The sequence below is a fragment of the Eptesicus fuscus genome, chromosome 7, assembly GCF_027574615.1.
Source record: "Eptesicus fuscus isolate TK198812 chromosome 7, DD_ASM_mEF_20220401, whole genome shotgun sequence".
Taxonomy (NCBI): Eukaryota; Metazoa; Chordata; class Mammalia; order Chiroptera; family Vespertilionidae; genus Eptesicus; species Eptesicus fuscus.
This window is the reverse complement of record NC_072479.1, coordinates 15,261,331-15,275,858: the sequence shown is the minus strand read 5'-3', so window position 1 is coordinate 15,275,858 and position 14,528 is coordinate 15,261,331. Positions and strand designations below refer to the sequence as shown.

General features: G+C 45.6%; 1 protein-coding gene across 1 annotated transcript in view; it reads left to right on the top strand.

The window, feature by feature from the left end:
* The window catches only part of WNT5B (Wnt family member 5B), a 147,570-nt gene that overhangs the window by 45,179 nt on the left and 87,863 nt on the right, over positions 1-14,528 (top strand). The gene's annotated exons all lie outside the window — the stretch shown is intronic.

The following is a 14,528-nucleotide window of genomic DNA, read 5'->3' as shown; positions in this document are numbered from 1 at the left end:
AGCTAGTGAAGGTTTTTAAGCAGGATAGCAAGCAATATGATCTGGTTACATTTTTAGGAAGGAATCTCTGGGGATAGAGTAGAGAGTTTGGGAACACCACCCCCCCTGAAAAATGCATTTCTAGCAGGCACACAGTAAATCCTATGCAGGCCACCCAAGACCCACCGGAAGAAACTGTGGTGTGAATGAGGCGCTGGATAAGTTAAAGCTGGTGGCAGGAGGAGGTGCCTGCGGAGGCAGGGACAGTGAGTGCAGTTGAGAGCTGAGAAGTGCACATCAGCTGGGTAGCAAAGGAGTCTTTAGAACCTTCTTCTGAGGCATCTGCAGTTCAGGGCCTCGAGGATCCCAGAGCATCGGTGATAATAAGCCACATGAGGCCTTGCAGTCCCGCCTTGTGCCTGAGCTGAAGGTTGGATATAGGCAGAGAGCTTTGGGGACATAGCCATGTGCATCAGCAGGGTCCTGCCTTACTTAGGGACTGGGTCCGGTCACAGTCCCTTGGAAAGGTTTTGGTAGGAGTTCATTGGGAAAGTTGGGCCTTCTTTTCCAAGTCATCTTTGATGAACTTAATAGTGTATTTCAAAAAAGTACTTTTTGGCCAGTAATGATAAACAAATTGGTCCTGAACTGGATGGGAAAGGTCTAAACTCATCATTTGACTACAACAGTACATAACAAAAGTATCTCGGCTTGTCTTTTATTTGCCCTTTAAAAATCTGTACAAACAAATGTGAACAGACTCTGGACTCTAAGAATAATATTTTCTAGGGACATATATAGACAGATAAGCAAAACCCCAAAGGAGAAAAACTATTAAAATGAAAATAAACATCCCCCACAGCTTTATCCTCCTTTGCTCACTGGGATTCCTTTATTTCACTTTGAGATAAAAGTAGTTCAGTTTCTCAGGAGATGCTGATTAAGAGTTGAACAAAGAGAAATCCCTTCCTTCCTTCCTTCCTTCCTTCCTTCCTTCCTTCCTTCCTTCCTTCCTTCCTTCCTTCCTTCCTTCTTTCCTTCTTCCTTCTCCTTCCTTCCTCCTCCTCCCTCCCTCCCGCTCTCCCGCCCTCCCTCCCTCCCTCTTTCTCTGGCTCTGAATATTCTAGCCATAAGCATAGATCTTTGTGTATGGCTAGGGTTAATGGTACTTTGAGTAAATACTGACACTGTGCCCACAGGATCCCCTGGGGAAGAAGTCCTCCTCCTCATTGGTCAGTGAGAATACTGTGCTCGCAGCCTCCAGTCTATCAGTGCTCAGTAGGACTCTCCTCTTCACCCCAGCACGCCGAGCCCTTGCTCCTGGAGTGGCAGTTGGCGCCGGTCCATGCTCTGTGTCCGTGTCTGGAGCTGACATTCATGGGAGCTTACGAAGGCACCTGGTGGCTTCTCAGGAGGCAGACAGTGAGTGGAGTGTGTGCGATTGGTTTTCATGTGTACGCTGAGGAAGCGTGATGAGGGGTCCCATCTCTGTGGCAGTGTCTTTGAGGAACTGTCTGTGCTTAGGTCCTGGGGAATCATTGCAGAGTGGTCTGCAGGTTGGGCACAAACTTTCTCCCTTTGCAGGCTCTTGGGTGGAAAAGGTCCTGTCTCGGGCGGGACTTCCCTGGCTGTGAAGCCTGCCGGCGTTGGTGTCAGCGCTGAGACGCCCATGACAAATCATACGCAGCCCAACAGGTTTTTTTCTGTTTACATTTAACTAGTTTTGAACAGCAGGGGGAATATTTCCTTAAATATTTCCTTTTCTTCTCAGACTCTTTTTCTAATAAAATAAAATTATCTGACATGAAGCAGAAAATAATTTGAATACAGGGATGGGCAAAAAGTAGGTTAATAGTTGAATACAAGTAAATAATTCAGTAATTAATAAATAATAATACAAGAATAAACTCATACTCACAACTGTAAACCTACTTTTGCCCACCCCGGTACTCATTTCCGTCAAGGACCTGGTTTGGGTAGACCTGCCTTGGAAACTTTTAGCTTGTGCTACGCTGATAAAGTCCAGACAGGCTGAGCTGACTGACCGGCAAAGGCAGGTTGGCAGTTCCAGTGACGGGGGGGCAGGGCGGGGGGCGTGCCGGCCATTGGGTTGGTATAGCCTCTCACTCAGTACCCGGGGAGTCAGATTGAAATTGACAGCTAGGGAGCCTGGAGGAGGTGGGGGAGAGACCATGAGGCCAGCGTTCAGGCTTGGAATAGGATCGGGCTGTCACCCTCTGGGGAAGTTAGAGGGAGATTAGTATTGTGTTTATATAAACCTTGGTTTTGCCTCCTTATCCGCCACTGGCTGGTTCCCTCCTGCACTGAGAACTTGGTAAAACAGCAACTCCAACTTGTCTTTTTTTTTTTTTTTTTTCTAAAACACACATGGGACACACTCCCATGGGCATATCTAGATTACAGGCTGCGGCGCAGATAAATCAGGCTGTGGGTTGGGAGCCGTTCCCAGTGAAACTCTGCTTCTTTCTCTCCCACTCAAGAACGCAGACCTCTGCAAGTAGGTGTAAGACGTTCCTCTGTGTCGCAGCCCTGGCACAGGACTCCAGTCTGTAATAGATGCCAAATAAATATTTACTAAGTGAAAGACAGCCTTGAATCCACACGAATTTGCGTTTTTAAAAAGTCATTCATAAACTCTAGCATTTTAACTATTAGTTAGCAATTATTCCCAATAAACCAGCAAGATTTTGTGATTGTGAACGAGGGTTGATTGGATTGGTCAAGAGGAATATTTATTTGTTAGCATATTTATAGGCTCCTAAAGTAGTTTTAACTCTCTAACTGATAGAGCCAAGCACAAGCTTATCAGTCCTGCCACTTGACTGTCGGACTATGCAGATAGACTCACAGGGTTCCCAGAGAGGAACTTGAAGAGATTTCTTAAGCAGGAGACCTGGGGAGAGATATTTTTAATGTTGCCCAATTACCATAGATCCATTGGGAGCTTAACTTATGCTGACAAATGCTTAATTTCAAGATACTATACACGTCATTACAAGATTCTGTACCAGATCCAAATTTGGGGCATTTGTCACCATTGTTGGCCACTCAAAGCTGGAGTTGGGTCCAAATGGACCCAGCCCACTCTGTCACCTGAGGCACCTCAAGGGAAGGAAGTGGTATTTCATGAGGACTGAAGGGCAATTTTGCCTTGTCATCCAAATTTTTCTATTCTGGATGATTGTTTTTAATAAGATTTTTTTGAAATAAGGGTTTATGTATCACTTTTAAGAACAGCCTTAAATAGGCAGGCATATTTTAGTAAAAATTGTTATTTAAAAACTGTGGTGTAGAGATTGCCAATCAAATACAATAATGACAATTATCACTCATCTGGCTTCCATGAGCTTGGAAGATTGGGAGGTTCTGGGGATGAATTTGGAGGGCAGCTCGGGGGAAGCAGAGAGCCAGACTCTGCAGTGCAGCCATTCCTGGGAGAGCCTGCAGGTGTTAGGCATGGAGATGGCGGTCTAGAGAGTTAGGTGACCCAGACAAGTACGTGCATGAGTGAACAGAGAATTTCAGAAATACTCAGTGATGCAACAGACGCAACTTGAGCAGGAGTTGGGTGTAGCCTTTGGTTATCAAGAGCATGAAAGAAGGAGCTAGGAAAAGCACTACAGAGAAGTGAGGCTCCCTTTCTCCCTGTAGGTGACCCCACTTTGTGCAGTCTGGAGACAAAATATTGCATGTCTTTTTTGTGGACTCAAGGGCATTTCCCAACTATTTTAGGTATGCCAGTTGGACACAATGAGCTAAGGACTGATAGCATTTCAACCTCAAGATATAATTTCATTCTCCCTTTAGACCTTGAATAAAATTTCCTTAGTTAATTTGAAATGGAAATCCATACTTCATACTTCTTAATTCTATACTATGTTCATCTTGTTTTTTGAATGGAAAATTAAGGAAGTTGGTCTTAAGTTGGTTTTTAGATACCTGTATGATCTAATGAGAGTCTGGAAGATGTTTACTTTCCAAAGTACTAAAATTTCCCACTGCCCTGAAAAATCTGAGATGCATTGTTGTCACTATTTTATTCAGTTATTGCTTCCAAATTACTATTTTACTCTTTCCCAAGTTGTTGTTGGTAGGAAGAATGACTTCTGAAACAAATGGTATTTTGTTCAATATAGTTTGTAAAAAGGGCGGAGAAGTATTAGAATAGTGATGAACACCAAAATAGTGGTGATAAGTAAGTAGGCAGCTGAGCAGTGACACAGGAAGTGTGTCCGGAGAGAAGCTTGGAGCAACTCTCCTGTAAGGCAGACTTATCTCAAGTCGGGCCCCAGCAGAGGTAGTCCACTGTGTCCTTTGGTGCCCTTGAATGTTTCAGTTCATCTTTCTAAAGAAGAATATCTTCACCTAAAGTAGGATGAGGTTTATTCCCTCCTGGAGAAAGCTGTCACCACATCTTGATAAACAGCAGAAGTGATTCAGCAAACCTCTCTGTCATTATTTGGGAAGAGGACTCCAGGGGATCCACCCTCACTTGCTTTTTTGGGGGCAACTATCTGGTCCCTTCCTCCAATAACACCCACCAAAAGAAGTATGAAGGTCAACATAATAAAACACTAACACGATATTTGCATTAAGTATTAAATGTAATGTATTAAATGTAATAAGTATGCTTCTCTCCGTCCAGTTCTCAATTGTTTAGGGTTCTTCTGAGGGAAAACTGAAAACTTAATAAGGTAAATATGTCAATGAAGTATTCGTACAGATGAAAGCAGACTAGAGTTGGTGTTTTGGAATTTTTTAGGGAGTTTTTGTTGTTGTTGTTTTTGACCAAAGGTATATTAGGGACTTTGAAGAAAGCTTGGTATTTATTTTGAAATATATGCTGACTTCTAACTTTCAGAGCTGAACTGCCTAATCCTTGATCATCCCAGAATGAGTTTAGGAATTTGTAATCATTTCCTTTTTACTGGGTATTTGCATACATCACTAACCAGGTGGATTTAGAAGAATGAGCAGTCTATGTGCTGAAAGAGAATGATGAGAACTTAGGACCAACCTGAAATGTTCATCATTATCAGTTAATCCTTCATGAACACTTGTGTATAAATGACATCAAAGGTGGTCCTTCATGATACACAGAGAAGATAGACGCCCTCCCATAGTGCACATTTTTAAACAAAGATTCCAAATCCTATATAATAAAGAGCTAATATGCAAATAGTCATCACACCCTCACGCCATAATGGCTCAGACACTCAACACTGGGGAGAGAGGAATGGGGACCAGCCAGGCTGAGGCCCGGGAGAGGGACAAGCTGCCCGCCCCATGGACCCAGGTGCCAGCGGCTGTGTCTGAGCCTGTGTCCTGGGAGAGGGACAAGCCGCACGCTCTGTGGTCCCGGGAGCCAGCGGCTGCGCCTGCGTCTGTGGCCTGAGAGAGGGACGAGCCGCCCGCTCCATGGTCCTGGGCGCCAGCTCCTGCAGCTGCAGCCCAGGAGAGAGACAAGCCGCCTGCCCTGCAGTCCAAGGTGCCAGTGGCTGCGGCTGTGGCCCAGGCGAAGCCACCCGCCCACGGCCCCCTGCGGCTGCGGCCAGCCCAGTTGAAGCCGGCCTGGGTCCTGGGTGCCTGTGGCCAGCCAGAGGGAGGGAAGCCTGGGTCCTGGGTACCTGCAGCCAGCCAGAGGGAGGGAAGCCTGGGTCCTGGGTGCCTGTGGCCAGCCAAAGGGAGGGAAGCCTGGGTCCTGGGTGTGGGGCGAGGCAGAGGCGGTTAGGGGAAATCAGGCCAGTAGGGGAGCAGTTAAGGGCGATCAGGCAGGCAGGCAGAGGTGGTTAGGGGTGATCAGGCAGGTAGGCAGGCAAGCAGTTAGGAGTCAGCGGTCCCGGATTGCAAGAGGCAGTCGGACATCGACTGAGGGGTCCTGGATTGGAGAGGGTGCAGGCTGGGCTGAGGGGACACCCCCCCCCCCCCGCACATGAATTTCGTGCACCAGGCCTCTAGTAGGGTAATAAAAATGGTTGGCATTTTATATTTTTATCCATGTTTTACATTAGGAATTTCATGGGTATTTGCTCAGTGTTGAGGGGAAGGGTCAATGTGTACAAATAAGACGAAGGATATCTGGCAAGATTGGGAACATGACCTTTTGCCCTCCACAGCCTGGGAAGCCTTACTGAATGCCCTCAATCTTAGCAGTGTATGGACGCGGTGCGAACTCTCCCCTCTGCATACAGAGCAGGGTTAGAGGTTAATGAGTGAGTGCTCTCCCCACACAGGAGATCCTGTTCCATAGTGGGTTTCTAAATAAGAGCTTAAATGGGGTCAGAATAGGACCTGCATGTTGCTTCCAAACTCTCTAAATCTTTTTGAAGTGATGGTGTTCAAAGATGACATCCTTCCACCAGAGAAGGAAGAGATGAGGCTCTTGTGCTGAAGATCTGGGCAGCTACTGCTGGCTCAGTATGTCTCAAAGCAGGGCCACATGGGAAACAAAGCAGGGGGAGGTCCTCGCTGCCCCCCATTCTTCTCTAGTAATCCCTTAAAAAATAATTGCAGACCCAAACCTCTGGCCTCCAGCACATTTTCCACTTGATTAGAGGCCTTTGTGAGGTAGGGAAAGACCTGCAGACTTGTACATTGTGCAGAGGCCTGAAATGTCCAGCTGGGATTTTTTTCCATCAAAGGGGGATTTTAGTAAAACCATTATCAGGGGCTTAAAGGAGAAAAGCTGTTGAGCTGCCAGTGAGGGGGAGATTAGCGTTAGCGGGTTTGTTTTGGGCGCCAGTGGATGGGTGGGAAGGTATTTGTAGCCCCTGCACACCGTGCCTTGGTTTCTCCGCAGGTTCCTGGCAGGTTCCGGAGTTCGAATGGACACGGGGGTGGGGAACGAACGGGCTTGGGAATGGCACAGGGGCTTAAACTCTGGGCCATCAAGGGGAAGGCAAGCCAAGGCACTGTTTGGTGCTGTGTAAGAGGCCATAAGACTTGCTTCGTTACAGGTTATGTGTGTCCATGTCACCTAGGACCCCCCCCCCCACCACCACAGCCCTCTCTGCACCCCTCTTCACTCTCCACAGGTGGGAATAGGAAATCAAGAACCCCAGAAGTGGCTGGTTACTTTAGAGAGCAAATGGATGCCTGTGTGGCACCTTTATTTTTGTGAGGGAGGGACGGAGAAGACAGAGGAAGGTTAAGAAAACAGCAGCAGCGGCCGCCCAGTCTGCAAATAAGCGCTCAGGCGGTGTGGATCTGCGACTGTGCTCTCGGGTGAGGCTTCGGGGAATGTCACCGAAAATAGAATCTCCGTCTTCTTGGGATGACAAGAGCGGTCAGTGATACCTTCTGGGCCAGGACGGAGTGCGGGAGCCTGAGTTGGCCGTGGTGTCGGCCACGGAGCAGGCTGCTGCCTGAGGGCCTGTGTGAGGGTCCCGCTCGGAGCCTGCCCTGGAAACGCTTTCTGTTCCTCCCTGTACCAGGCGTCCTCAAACTACGGCCCGCGGGCCACATGCGGGTGTTTTGCCGTTTGGTTTTTTACTTCAAAATAAGATATGTGCCGTGTGCATAGGAATTTGTTCATAGTTTTTTTAAACTATAGTCCGGCCCTCCCACGGTCTGAGGGACGGTGAACTGGCCCCTGTTTAAAAAGTGTGAGGACCCCTGTGCAGACACTGTCGTCCTTGCGAGTTCCCTGTGAAAACGGGATGGTGGATAAAACTCGGCGTTCATCCTGACGGCCGTGAGCGCGTTGGAGCACCGGCGGCTGAGGTGGGGCAGGAACGGCTGCAGGGTCTGAGCAGGACATTTCGGTGTGTGCGGCCATCATCCCCCACCCATTCCCTCATCACAGGTTTACCTCTGGGCGGCCTGGCGGCCTGTTGGTCAAAATCTGTGTCTCAAGTCAGATTCAGACAATGAAAGAAAGAGGGCCTGTCTTTTTGAAAACATGTGCATGCCCGGGCGAGCTGTTCCTGAGACTGCAAATCCAAGAGCAGCCCCCCAGTTCACCCTGAGGACCACTTTTAGGCCTGGCTGGTGGTTCCCGGTCCCCACTCTCCCTCACTTAATTTCATGTACTGTGTCTGTATCCTCCCGGCTCCTCCGCCCGCCCTGTGCTCCCTCCTCCTCTGCTTCGTGTGGAATGATAGATACATGGTCTCTTTTTCATTCCTCTTCCTCCTCTTTTCTTTATTGGGGTGGTTCTCCCCAAATCTGTATTCATTCGGCTTGGTCACTAACAATGGCATCGTGCAGCTGGGGTGTCCATGAAGCACCCGGGACTGTCTGCTTTTGTCAGACCTTCATGGATGGTGCCAGGAATGGTAATTTGCTTCATGTCTGGGCCCTGAGTTCCAGAAACTCACCCTTCCTCTTCGCGTGTTCTCTAACCAGAACTGATCTTTGTGTCACGGAGCTAATGAGCTGTGCCTCATCCAGCTAAGACACTTGGGAGGAGTTGCCACAGGGGATTTCCGTCCTCCACCTTCCACATTTTTATTCCGTATTTGCCCCAACTGCCCTTTGGGTTCGTGCTTTGATTCCCTGCGGCAACTGAGCTGCAAGAGGGCAAGAGCCCAAAGGACTTTCCTCCCTGTTGTGTACTTTATGGAATCTGGCCCAGTCGGCTCGGGAGTTTTTCTCTTTAATTTCTGCTGCCTTTTCCTAAGGTCTGTGTTCCATAGGAGGACTTTAAAGTGAGCAGCCTTACTGCTTTATCAGGGCCCTTAATCATTTTCAGTTTCATAGATACTCTTAGATTTGGTAAAGATGTTTCATCTGGGCAATAAAGATACTAATTCTAATAATAAAAAATAGATACACCTAAAATTTAAAAAATATTTTTGTTTTTCCTCAAAAAATCTTCAGAATTTTTCATCACAGACAATACACTTTCTATTTTTTGTGATAAACTAGCACTTTTGCTCTTGCTATTGAAATTGGTATCTTCATGTATGACAAACATTTTCCCCATTTGTTCCCTCATACTTCCCAAATATGACACTCGAACAGGATTTGTATGAGATGGTCTTTTAGAAAAACGAGCGGATGTTTCACTCCCATGGCTACCAAAGCAGAGAGCTGCTGGCTAAACCCAGCACCTTTATGAGGGGGCTGCATCTGTTAACTTGCTCCCAAAAACTAAGTGCTCAGCACCTAGGTTCCTTTGGGTAGTGTCACTGATGTCTTAAAATTCCATTTCATCTTTTTGGCGACATGAAATTCCCTTCTGTTAAGTCTTACACCCTGGGGAAATTCTTTTTCGGGGTGTGCGGCAGGAGACTGAAGGTGGCCGCAGGCATTTGTCGGCGGGAGGAGGCTGTAGCGCCCCACTGGAAATAGCCAACTCACAGACAATGCTGCCACCTGCTGACAAAACACAGGATTTGCAGACTTTTTGGATAAATAAATTTCACTTTTTCACTTTCCATCTTCCACATTGAGAAACAAACATTCAGTTTTGCATTCACTGTACATTTTCTTCCTCATACTGGACCCTAAAATTGTCTTAATAACCTTGAGGTAAAGAAAAATACAAGGTGGGACTTCCAGCTCCTGATACTGATGTGGGCACAATTCATAGCTGCATCACAGTGGGAGGGTGAATTGTGTGAGCGGGTGGGAGGGGTTTTTTGGTTTTTCTTTGTGGGGGGTGGGTGGGATGGGAGAGGTGCAGGAACAATCCAGGAGACAAAAATGATTTTCCACCCCTGCCTCTCAGTAAAGTGTAGTGCTTGACCTCTATATCCTAACTTGCACATACACATTTTTATTTCTAAAGTAAGCAGTGATGAGGCTGTGTGCTGAAATCGTGTCATGCTTACGGTGGTGAATTCCTGCAGTTCCTCTTGTGATTGCACTGAGAATGAGACCTGCATGTGTGGAAAAGGATAGGCCAGCTGCCTGCCTTTGGGTTACGCTGTTCTGATTGTCGCCATTTGACTCTGAGCTCAAGTGCAGACGCCAGCTAGAGTTGGGAGAACCAGTCATCTCTTTCAGGCTCAGAAAATGTGGAGGCCTTCTTTCCTGCCTTCAACAGCGAAGCTACAAGCTTCATGAAACTCAGGAGACCACAGGACCTGGCTATACTGTTTTATAGATTCCTATCATAGACTAAATTTGTGCACTTGAAATGAACTAGAAGAATTGGAAATTGTCACTTTAATTTTGTCATTTTCATATTGTTTGCTAGTCCTTTTCGGGGGGTAGTTCACAAAAGTGGGCTTTGAGCTATGAAGCTAAGGTTTAAAACACTGAAGGCATCTAAGAACATTAAAAATTTGAGGGGTTTAACTATTGTAATCCCTTATTTTACCCATCTGTCTAAATTTAGCCTCGGTGATTTTACTAGATTCTTAGGAATGTCAGGACTCGCCCTCCTCCCCACCCCCCATTTAGAGACCACTTCTCAAAAAACAAACTGGAAGCAGGAGGCAGCTATTCCTGAGGTAAAGATTTCCTAAAGATAAATATTATGGACTAGAGGCCCGGTGCACGAAATTTGTGCATGGGGGGGGGGGGGGGCAGTTCCCTCAGCCCGGCCTGCACCCTCTCCAATCTGGGATCCCTCTCGCAATCTGGAACCACTGGCTCCTAACCACTCACCTGCCTGCCTGCCTGATGCGCCTAACTGCTCCCCTGCCGGCCGGATCCCACTAACTGCCTATCTGCTCTTCCCTGCTGGCCTGATCCCCCTAACTGCTCTCCCCTCCTGGCCTGATCACCCTGCCTATCTGCTCTCCCCTCCTGGCCTGATCCCCCTAACTGCCTATCTGTGCTCTCCTCCTGGCCTGATCGCCCTAACTGCCTATCCCTTCCTCTCCATGCCCTTCAGACCCCTGGTGCAGCATGCTGAGAGCACTCTGCCGCAGCCCTGCCCCCATCCTGATTGATCGTTAGGTGACAATGTCCTGGACAATTTGCATATTCCTCTAATACTAGTATAGATGTTTGTGGTAAACATTTCCATACTCTTTTTCTATGAGGAAAACAATGATTTCCAAGCCATATTGAGTAATTCCACACTATTTATTAAAAAAATTAATCTGGTTTCAAAGATCTATTTTCCCACAGTCTAATTCCATTAACTTGGATCCATGATCAGTCGTAATTATTGACAGACAGCTGTGTGCTAGACCTGATCCTGCTGGAGTGTGGATTACATAAATTGAGGAGTAATAAACATAAGAGGCTGCCTAATATTAACAAATTAGACCCTTTTACTCTTACTAGACAAGAGGGATTTGTAACTAAAACATCTGTGAAGTCAAGCCTTTTTATCCTTGCATGAAAATAGTGTTCCCACACTCAATTCTACTTTATAAAAGGACTGCATGACATACACTTGTAAATGTCTTAAACGTGTGTAAGTTCTTAGCTTTGAGGCTATTACAAACCCAGACTTCCAGTGTTTGTGCATCACATTACTGTTTGTCACAAAGCAGTGTTTTAGAAACTAGTTTAAGACCTCTGAGGATAACAAGTGACAGATTTGACACTACCAGCTACTTGAGTACTCCATAGTCTATTTACTAACTTGCACTAGTTTTTGGCTTCTTGAATAGCCCTATATATAATGCTTGCAAAACATGTATCTGTGTTTGCATAACTTAATGCTTATTAAATAGTAGTAACTTTTAGCATTTGGAGGTTTTTTTAACTCCCAAAGAAAATATGCTCTAGTTCACCACTTTTCTGAAGCAAGGGATCAGGACAGTGCTTTGCCGTGTCTCAGGGAAAGATCAAAGAGCCACCTGCGTGCCGATCACTCTTGGATGCGGTCATTAACGTCTGGAGCAGCGCTGGCTCTGATACTGACTCTCCGTATCACTTAGGCAGGATCTTTTCACCCTTGCCAAGCCTCTTTCCCCGTTTATGAAATTAAATGTACATCCCCTGCCAGATTTGGGAAAACAAAAGCTGTGAGACAGAGAATTTAGTGTTGTGACTAACTTCTTCCAGCAGACCCCGTTCACATCCCCAACGCAGTCTCACCTGGTTTCTTTGCTGCTAATGGAGATCTCATTCTTCTCTTCTTTGTAATGGAGACTCTTTTCCACTATCACAAATAAAAGCAAACTTACAAGAATATGTGGCATTTGTCTTTCAAACAATTAAAGTGCAAAAGTAATACAGTAATAAAAGCTTGCCTTTTTTTAAAAAAAAAGAAAAGGACACTTTTTTGGGTTAACAAACAGCAGTCAGGGGAATTCCACTTCTACTCGGTTTTACTTGAGGGGATGCTAACCATACCCCAGCTCCAGTGCTGCGCAGTTGAGGTCTCAAGCTTACTTTCCCGTGCGCCTAGACTGGAAGACTGGGCTTTCCAGAGCACCAACTGTGCTGGGTGGGTACAGGCGGCACCACCAGGTGAAGTCAGAGCAATCCTTGGAAAAGAGAAAAGACTGAAACTGATCATCTGTGGACATTTAAATTTGCCAGTTGTCTAAAAATGCCCCTCTTTTACCCAAGACTGAGAGTATACATATGGTCTTAGTCTGAGTGTGCACTTACCTTTGATAAGGTGTAAATTATTAATAGTTGGCGCTGACCCAAGTATGAATGTTTCCTGTTTCACAACATTGTTTTCAAAAGATTTAATTTGCTACCTAATATTTGAACACATATGTGGATGAAAGTGAGATAAATATGTGGTCTAAGCATCAGCTTAAGTTTGAATGTAGCTTTTCCCCCCTGCCCCCCATTTTTTTTCCAATTCTGAATCTTGTGCTTTACACATGATACGCATTATTTAATAATAAAAAGCCTCACCCCTGACTCCTCAGGGGTTCACAGTGGCACAAAATTTAGGTCTTGCCCTCTAGTAAAGGGATGTAATTAACTTTTAAAAGGGAGCAGTGTTTGATGCAGGGAAGAGAAAGACAACAGAGGGGACAACTACTAAATGGCTTTCTATAGCCCCGTCCATAGCAGCAGCCAGGGGCTCTCAGGGACTGGGACAAGCTGGGTGTCAGAAGCTAGATGAGGTCTTGGTTTTGTTTCACTAATCTGATGTTTTACTCAAAAGACTCCTATACTTTGGAAACAGTGGTCCCTGGAGGCCCCTACCCTTATCCCTTTGAAAACCGGGGTAAGAGTGGGGGCCTTCTGTAAGCCCAAGTGAAAGGTTTTCCATCCCAAGACCAGCATCTACCTACTAACCACTGCAGGAAGCAGGAGGATTTGGGTAAAGCCAGTGTTCAATTTATATATCATGTGTCCTTATTGAAGACAGTTCTTACCTTTATAAAGAAACGCCATTAAAAGGAACATTTGCTTCTCCGGGTCCTTGTTGTTGGTTTAAATCATGAAAGAATATGATCAGGAGGTACTGTAAGTTAGGCAAGCATCCTTGTCCCTGTTAGCAAATGTGGAATCAATCAAGCAGGCCCTCCCCCGCCTTAGGACTGAGGAATTCAGCAGGAAGGAGTCCACAGCTGAGAGAATTATGTAACACGCCCAGCTCTCTTAGCTAGAGGCCCACCACGGTCCTTAGGGGCTGAGAAACTGTCTGAACCCCACAGTTACATTTATAAATAATCTTTTCAATACAGACCTTACAGGGCTACTGCCCGATGAGACTTAGAAAAGAAAGGTATGTGGAACCCTGTCTTAACCTCAAAGAGTTTCTCTTGAGGTTTATTAATATTAGATGATAAAGTTTACAGACTTCCTATTTTGGTTTTTCAGTTCTGAAGTTTTAGCAAATACCTGAACCAGTTTTTTTCTGTTATTCTTAAAATTACCCTTGACTTTTAACTTTTGTACCACCCACAAAATATGTATCAACTCATTTTTAGTGCATCTATTCTTTAGAAGTTTTCCATGCTTGTAGGTATGGTGGTGATTGAACCCCCTCTGTCCTGCGGCATAAGCATGTCCACACTATTTAAACAGCTTCCCCTCCTGTGAGGTTTCCTACTGGGAACCGAGGTATGATAATGACAACCTCCTCAATGAGCAGAAGGGAGGTGGACTTCAGAAATGGGCCTGGTTTGAGTTCTGGCTTCCCTCAACCAGTAGTGGGGTGACTTAAGGGGAATAGTATACTTTATTGGAAAATAGCATACCTCTTTCAGCAGGTTGCTTTGAGGACTAAAAGGTGAAGTACCTTTAGTTTCTCAATACATATAGTTCTGTATGTATTGCAAAGCACACTATAGTTTCTCAATACATATTCATTTTCTTCTATCCAAAAAGGTTGAGAGATAAATTAACCTTGACTGATGAAAGTGGTTTATTCATCTTTTCCAGAGACACTCCAAATATATTCAGTTTGCCTAGTTCAGGATGAGGACACTAGGCTCATGATCTTTAACTTTCAAACATTAACTTACCAACCTTTTGTCAAGCTTGTATTTGATCTTTAAAGTAAAAACCAAACAAAACAGAGAACATAAAACCCTTCTATTACAGTTGGTAGGATTATTTGGGGTATTAAAAAGAAGACTGTGAGCACAGAGCCTAGGACTTAGAAGGTGCTCAAATTTTTATTGACAATCTGTACAGCCATGCAGTCTCTTGGAAAAAGAAAACCAGTTGAAGAACCTAGTTTATGTGACCTTCATGTATAGTAG